Genomic DNA, 6000 nt, shown 5'->3' with positions numbered 1-6000 from the left:
GGGGAGGGTTCAGTGGTATTTAGGGGGTCCCAGGGTGGTTTGGGTGGGGTTGGGGGGAGTTTTGGGGGGATTTAGGGTGATTTTGGGGGTGGGGATTTGGGGAAGTTTTGGAGTGGGTTTAGGGTGGCATTTTGAGTGTTTCTGAGGTGGGGTTTGGGATGTTTTTGGGGTGGGTTTGGGACTTTTTTGGGGTAGGTTTTTGGGCTGGTTTTAGGGGTGATTTTGGGATGGGTTTTGAGGTTGCTTTTGGGGATGTTTTGGAGTTTTTTGGGGTCAGTTTGGGATGTTTCTGAGGTGAGTTTTGGGGGTGTTTTGGGATGTTCTTGGGGGTGGCTTTTGAAGTGTTTTTGGGGTAGGCTTTGGGATGGTTTTGGGGTGGCTTTTCAAATATTTCTGAGGTGGGTTTTGGGGTCTTTTAGAGGTTTTTTAAGGGCTGTTTTTTGGGGCTGGTTCCAGGGCTGTTTTTGGGGTGAGTTTGGGGTGTTTGGGATCTCTCTGACCACTCTGCTGCCCCATAACTTGGCGATGCTCCTCACACACTCGGAGCCCTCGGGCAGCTCAGGGTGGTTTTAGGGGTGGTTTTGGGGTATTTAGGGGGTGGTTTTGGGGTATTTTGGGTATTTTGGGGGCTGGTTTTTGGGGCTGGTTCCAGGGCTGTTTTTGGGGTGAGTTTGGGGTGGTTGGGGTCTCTCTGTTTTTTCCTGTTTTCAGCCCTGCCTCCCAAATGACGGACTCCCAAAATTGCATACGGACGAAAATTCCTCCCACAACAAAGATGCCAGCACAAAAAGCTCTTGCTGCCCATGGAGTCCCAAGGCTGGCCCACGAATTGCACCACAAAGCCAAAGCTTCCAGCCTTTCTATCCTGGAGATAAGGGCTTTTGTTTTTTGTCTTCAGCCCTGCCTCCCAAATGCCAGCCCGACTCCCAAAATTGCATAGAAACAAAGATTCCTCCCACACCAAACCTGCCAGCACAGAAAGCTCTTGCTGCTTCTAGTTGAGTCTCTAGGCAGACAAAGCAACTGCAACACAAAGTCAAAGCTTCCAGGCTTCCTTTCCTGGGGATAAGGGCTGTTGTTTCCTGTTTTCCGGCTTGCCTCCCAACTGCCAGCCCGACTCCCAAAATTGCATAGAGACAAGATTCCTCCCACAACAAAGGTGCCAGCACAGAAAGCTCTTGCTCCTAAAGGAGTCTTCCGGCAGACAAAGCAAATGCACCACAAAGCCAAAGGTTCCAGGCTTTCTTTCCTGGCAATAAGGGCTGTTATTTCCTATTTTCAGCCCTGCCTCCCAACTGCCAGCCCGACTCCCAAAATTGCCTACGGATGAAAATTCCTCCCAGAACAAAGGTGCCAGAACAGAAAGCTATTGCTACTAATGGAGTCTTCCGGCAGACAAAGCAACTGCAACACAAAGCCAAAGCTTCCAGGCTTTCTTTCCTGGTGATAAGGCCTGTTGTTTCCTGTCTTCAGCCGTGCCTCCCAAATGCCACACAGACTCCCAAAATTCCATACGGCTGAAGATTCCTTCCACAACAAAGGTGCCAGCACAGAAAGCTCTTGCTGCTGATGAAGTGCTTAGCCTGGCCTACCAACTGCACTGCAAAGCCAAAGCTTCCAGGCTTTCTTTCCTGGGGAGAAGTTTGTTGTTTGCTTTTTTCAGACCTGCCTCACATCGGCCAGCCCAACTCCCAAAATTTCATACAAAGACTCCACCAAGAACAAGGTACCAGCACAGAAAGCTCTTGCTGCTTCTAGTTGAGTCTCCAGGCAGACAAAGCAACTGCACCACAAAACAAAAGCTTCCAGGCATTCGTTCCGGCGATAAGGTCTGTTGTTTCCTGTTTTCAGTCCTGCCTCCCAACTGCCAGCCTGCATCCCAAAATTACATACAAAGATTCCGCCCACAAGAAAGTTTCCAGCACAGAAAGCTCTTGCTGCCCATGGAGTTCCCAGAATGACACACCAGCTGCACCTCAAACCCAAAGCTCCCAGGCTTTCTGTCCTGGGCAAAGGGCTGCTGATCCCTTTGGTCAGCTCCGGGCCGCTGCTGCCGGCCCCCCCCGCCCCAAAACCCATAGAAATGAAGATACCTCCCAGGGAAAAAGGTTCCAGCACAGAAAGCTCTGACTGCCCACAGAGTGCCCAGGCTGCACCACCAAAACCAAAGAAGATTGCTCCCCAAAAGGATGCTGATCCCTTTCGTCAGCCCCGCGCGGCAGGTGCAGGCCCCCTACCCCAGATCCCATACAAATGAAGATTCCTCCCTGGGAAAAGGGACCAGCACAGAAAGGTCTGGCTGCCCACGGAGTGCCCAGGCCGCGCCACCAAAACCAAAGAAGATTCCTCCCCAAACGGAGGCTGATCCCATTGGTAAGCCCCGAGCCGCCGGTGCCGGGGGCCCCCACCCCAAATCCCATACAAATGAAGATTCCTCCCAGGGCAAAGGGGCCAGCACAGAAAGATCTGGCTTCCCAGGGATTGCCCAGGCTGCACCACCAACTGCACCTCAAAGCCAAAGCTCACAAGATTTCTTTCCTGGGCAAAGGATTGCTGATCCCTTTGGTCACCCCGGGCCGCCGGTAACGGCCCCCCCCGCCCAAAACCATACAAATGAAGATTCGTCCTAGGGAAAAGGGGCCAGCACAGAAAGTTCTGGCTGCCCACGGAGTGCCCAGGCTGCGCCACCAACTGCACCTCAAAGCCAAAGTTCCCAGGCTTTCTGTCCTGGGCAAAGGGCTGCAGATCCCTTTGGTCAGCCTGGGACCGCTGATGCCGGCCTCCCCCCGTCCCAAAACCCATAGAAATGAAGATTCCTCCCAGGGAAAAGGGGCCAGCACAGAAAGCTCTGGCTGCCCACTGAGTGCCCAGGCTGCGCTACCAACTGCACCTTAAAGCCAAAGCTCAAAATATTTCTGTCCTGGGCAAAGGGTTGCTGATCCCTTTGGTCATGCCGGGCCGCCAGTGCGGGCCCTCCCTGCCCAAAACCATACAAATGAAGATTCCTCCCAGGGAAAAGGGGCCAGCACAGAAAGCTCTGCCTGCCCACGGAGTGCCCAGGCTGCGCCACCAAAACCAAAGAAGATTCCTCTCCAAAAGGAGGCTGATCCCATTGGTCAACCCCGGGCCGTCATTGCCGGGCCCCCCACCCCAAATCCCAGACAAATGAAGATTCCTCCCAGGGAAAAGGGGCCAGCACAGAAAGGTCTGGCTGCCCTCGAATTGCCCAGGCTGCGCCACCAACTGCACCTCAAAGCCAAAGTTCCCAGGCTTTCTGTCCTGGGCAAAGGGCTGCTGATCCCTTTGGTCAGCCCCGGGATGCCGGTGCTGGACCCCCCGCCCCAAAACCCATACAAATGAAGATTCGTCCTAGGGAAAAGGGGCCAGCACAGAAAGGTCTGGCTGCCCACGGAGTGCCCAGGCTGCGCCACCAACTGCACCTCAAAGCCAAAACTCAGAAGATTTCTGTCCTGTGTAAAGGGTTGCTGATCCCTTTGGTCATGCCGGGCCGCCAGTCCTGGACCCCCCACCCCAAAACCGATCCAAATGAAGATTCCTCCCAGGGAAAATTGTTCCAGGTGCAGTTGGTGGCGCAGTCTGGGCACTCCGTGGGCAGCCAGAGCTTTCTGTGCTGGAACCTTTTCCCTTGGAAGAATCTTCTGTTGTATGGGTTTTGGGGCGGGAGGGGGCGGTTCCTTCGGCCTGGGTTTGACCAAAGTGGTCCACAGCCCTTTGCCCAGGACAGGGCATTTCTTAAAATGAAAATGATATCAGCATACATTGCTTCATCCCATTTCTGTTCCCTGTGGAGGAACAACATAAGCTGTAAAATTATATTATAATTAATGTTCCCTTGAGGGGGGCATTTTTTGCCATCATCTAATATATAGAGGGGCCACCAGCTTTGACATTATTTTAAAAAGGTCTTAGTGGTTAGCATGTGGGACTCTCGCCGCTGCGACCCAGGTTCGAATCCCAGTCCCCCGGGCAGATGGAGCTCGTTAGCCCTGTGAGGCCATCCATCTATGAGAAGGCCACTCTAAACAAACCTACGTCCTGAGGACCTCACTGCCATTGTCCAAGCTTGCTTGGCCCCGGCAGATGAACCTTAGGATTAAAGGGTGGGCTCATTTCAGCGCATGCTGTGTCTCACCTAAAAAATCCATTGCGCAGGCTCGAAAGGTAAAAGACCTTTCCCAAAATCTTCGTTCGCGAAGACTGGCCATTATTATTAATTATATTTACTCAGGTTTCTCCCAGTAATTCCTCCCAGATATTTCCAGTGTTTTAATATACACCCCACGGGAGTCTTGGCATTTATTTCTTTACTCATTTTGACCCCCGTTATGAAGATAAACGATTAAATCTATAATATCTTAACAATCACAACTATTATACTGCCAGATGATATCTACTCTTCCAATCCAAGTCCTACCTTTCGGTGGAAACCTAAATTCACTAATTTGACAACCAACCTGCACTACTACAAAAATCCACAAGATGTCATCCTCAGACCACAAATATGCTGTTGACTACAAAATGCTCAAAAGTGCTTTAAAAGATACTAAACTCTAAAAATACACGTTCTATGATGAATCTGAACATCTCAAAAGAAACACGTCTGTGAGTTCACTGACAGTAATATCTGGCGCACCGAGTTTCCTCCAAAGTATGATTAGCTCCACATCTGATACAATATAAATTCAAAGTCCAATCTAACCTTATCTCTTGGGTCGACTGGGGTCCAAGAATATATTTCAAAAATTGTTACATAAAGCACACACATACAATGAACAATTATGAAATGGACAGATTCTAATTCTAGGTTACAGACTATGTGGTGTATTCACAGTCAACCTCTCAGAATCCATACAGGAATAAACCATAGGAAAAGTCTTCTGAATAGAGGAGTGAAAAAAGGAAAGAGATGAGTTCAGGGGGGGGGAACAAAAAAGGGAAAAGTTGCCCATGCTTTTGAAAAACAAAAAATGACAAATGTCTTGTGTGTGATTACAGTTTGTAGCTACTGGAAATCAAGAATCTTATTTTATATTTGTAAATCTTTATCTGGACAATCCAGATAAATACAGTTTATAATCCACATTATGAACTAGTAACAGCAGAGTTGCAAGAGTCACGAAGCTTCGTCAAGTTAAAGGTTTTGACAAAGAGTTTAAATGAATTTTTTTTGTCCATTTAAAAGAGTTACAGAAGAGTTGATTTATTCATAGTTGGCACACAAGAGTCCACTTGTGGGGCCTTTTTTGTTTAAGCAGGATAGTGAACTAAGCAGGCCTTTGATTTGATCATTTGGTAATTGCTAGATGAAAATTAATAATAAATGGAACAGTCATTTTAATCTCTGCCCTGCCTTCTCTTTAATGCCTTAAAGATCTGTGTCTCTTGAAATCATTTTATGCTACTGTGATTGCAAGGAATGTAAAACTCGAGTATATAGTTCTGACATGGATAAGACTGACAAATGGATGACTGTTGAATTGAATCTTGTGCCATATGGTAACATTGTTAATACAAATGTCTCTACTGTGAAAAGGGTTTCAAGGCTTTGACTACTGAAATACCAAAAGAATCGAATAAAGTCATTTATTCTTCCATGACTTAATTTAGCTTTTTTTCCTGTTATAATCTCCCTTGGAAAGGTGATGTTTTAAGGATTATAAATCAAGAATATTTACAGCCTGGTAACGTGAATGAACTCAAGAAACGTAGTTACCATACAAACTTGAGCCTGTCCTTCTTTGACCTGCAGACAAACTTTCTATACCAGGAAGCAAGACAGAAATAGAAATGACTAGTTTAATAAAACTTACTAGGAGCAGTACATGGATATTTTGCAATTCCTGGTTAAAACTCTGATTTCCAAGCTGTATCATAGATGTCATGTAGTTGGCTCGATGTTCTATTGCACTGATGTGCTATTGCACTTCTGTTTTAAGATGAGACTGGTAAATAATTTTCTAGATTTTTTTTCGGTTTTGT

General features: G+C 47.7%; 1 pseudogene; it reads right to left on the bottom strand.

Moving 5' to 3' along the window:
* LOC113979066 overlaps positions 1 to 5903 on the bottom strand; it is a 12999-nt pseudogene extending 7096 nt beyond the window's left edge.
* Positions 5904 to 6000: the final 97 nt, after the last annotated feature.

The sequence above is a fragment of the Neopelma chrysocephalum genome, unplaced genomic scaffold (genome assembly GCF_003984885.1).
Source record: "Neopelma chrysocephalum unplaced genomic scaffold, ASM398488v2 Primary Assembly neopelma1_381, whole genome shotgun sequence".
NCBI classification, from domain to species: Eukaryota; Metazoa; Chordata; class Aves; order Passeriformes; family Pipridae; genus Neopelma; species Neopelma chrysocephalum.
The sequence above is the reverse complement of the archived record's forward strand: the minus strand, read 5'-3'. Positions and strand labels throughout refer to the sequence as shown.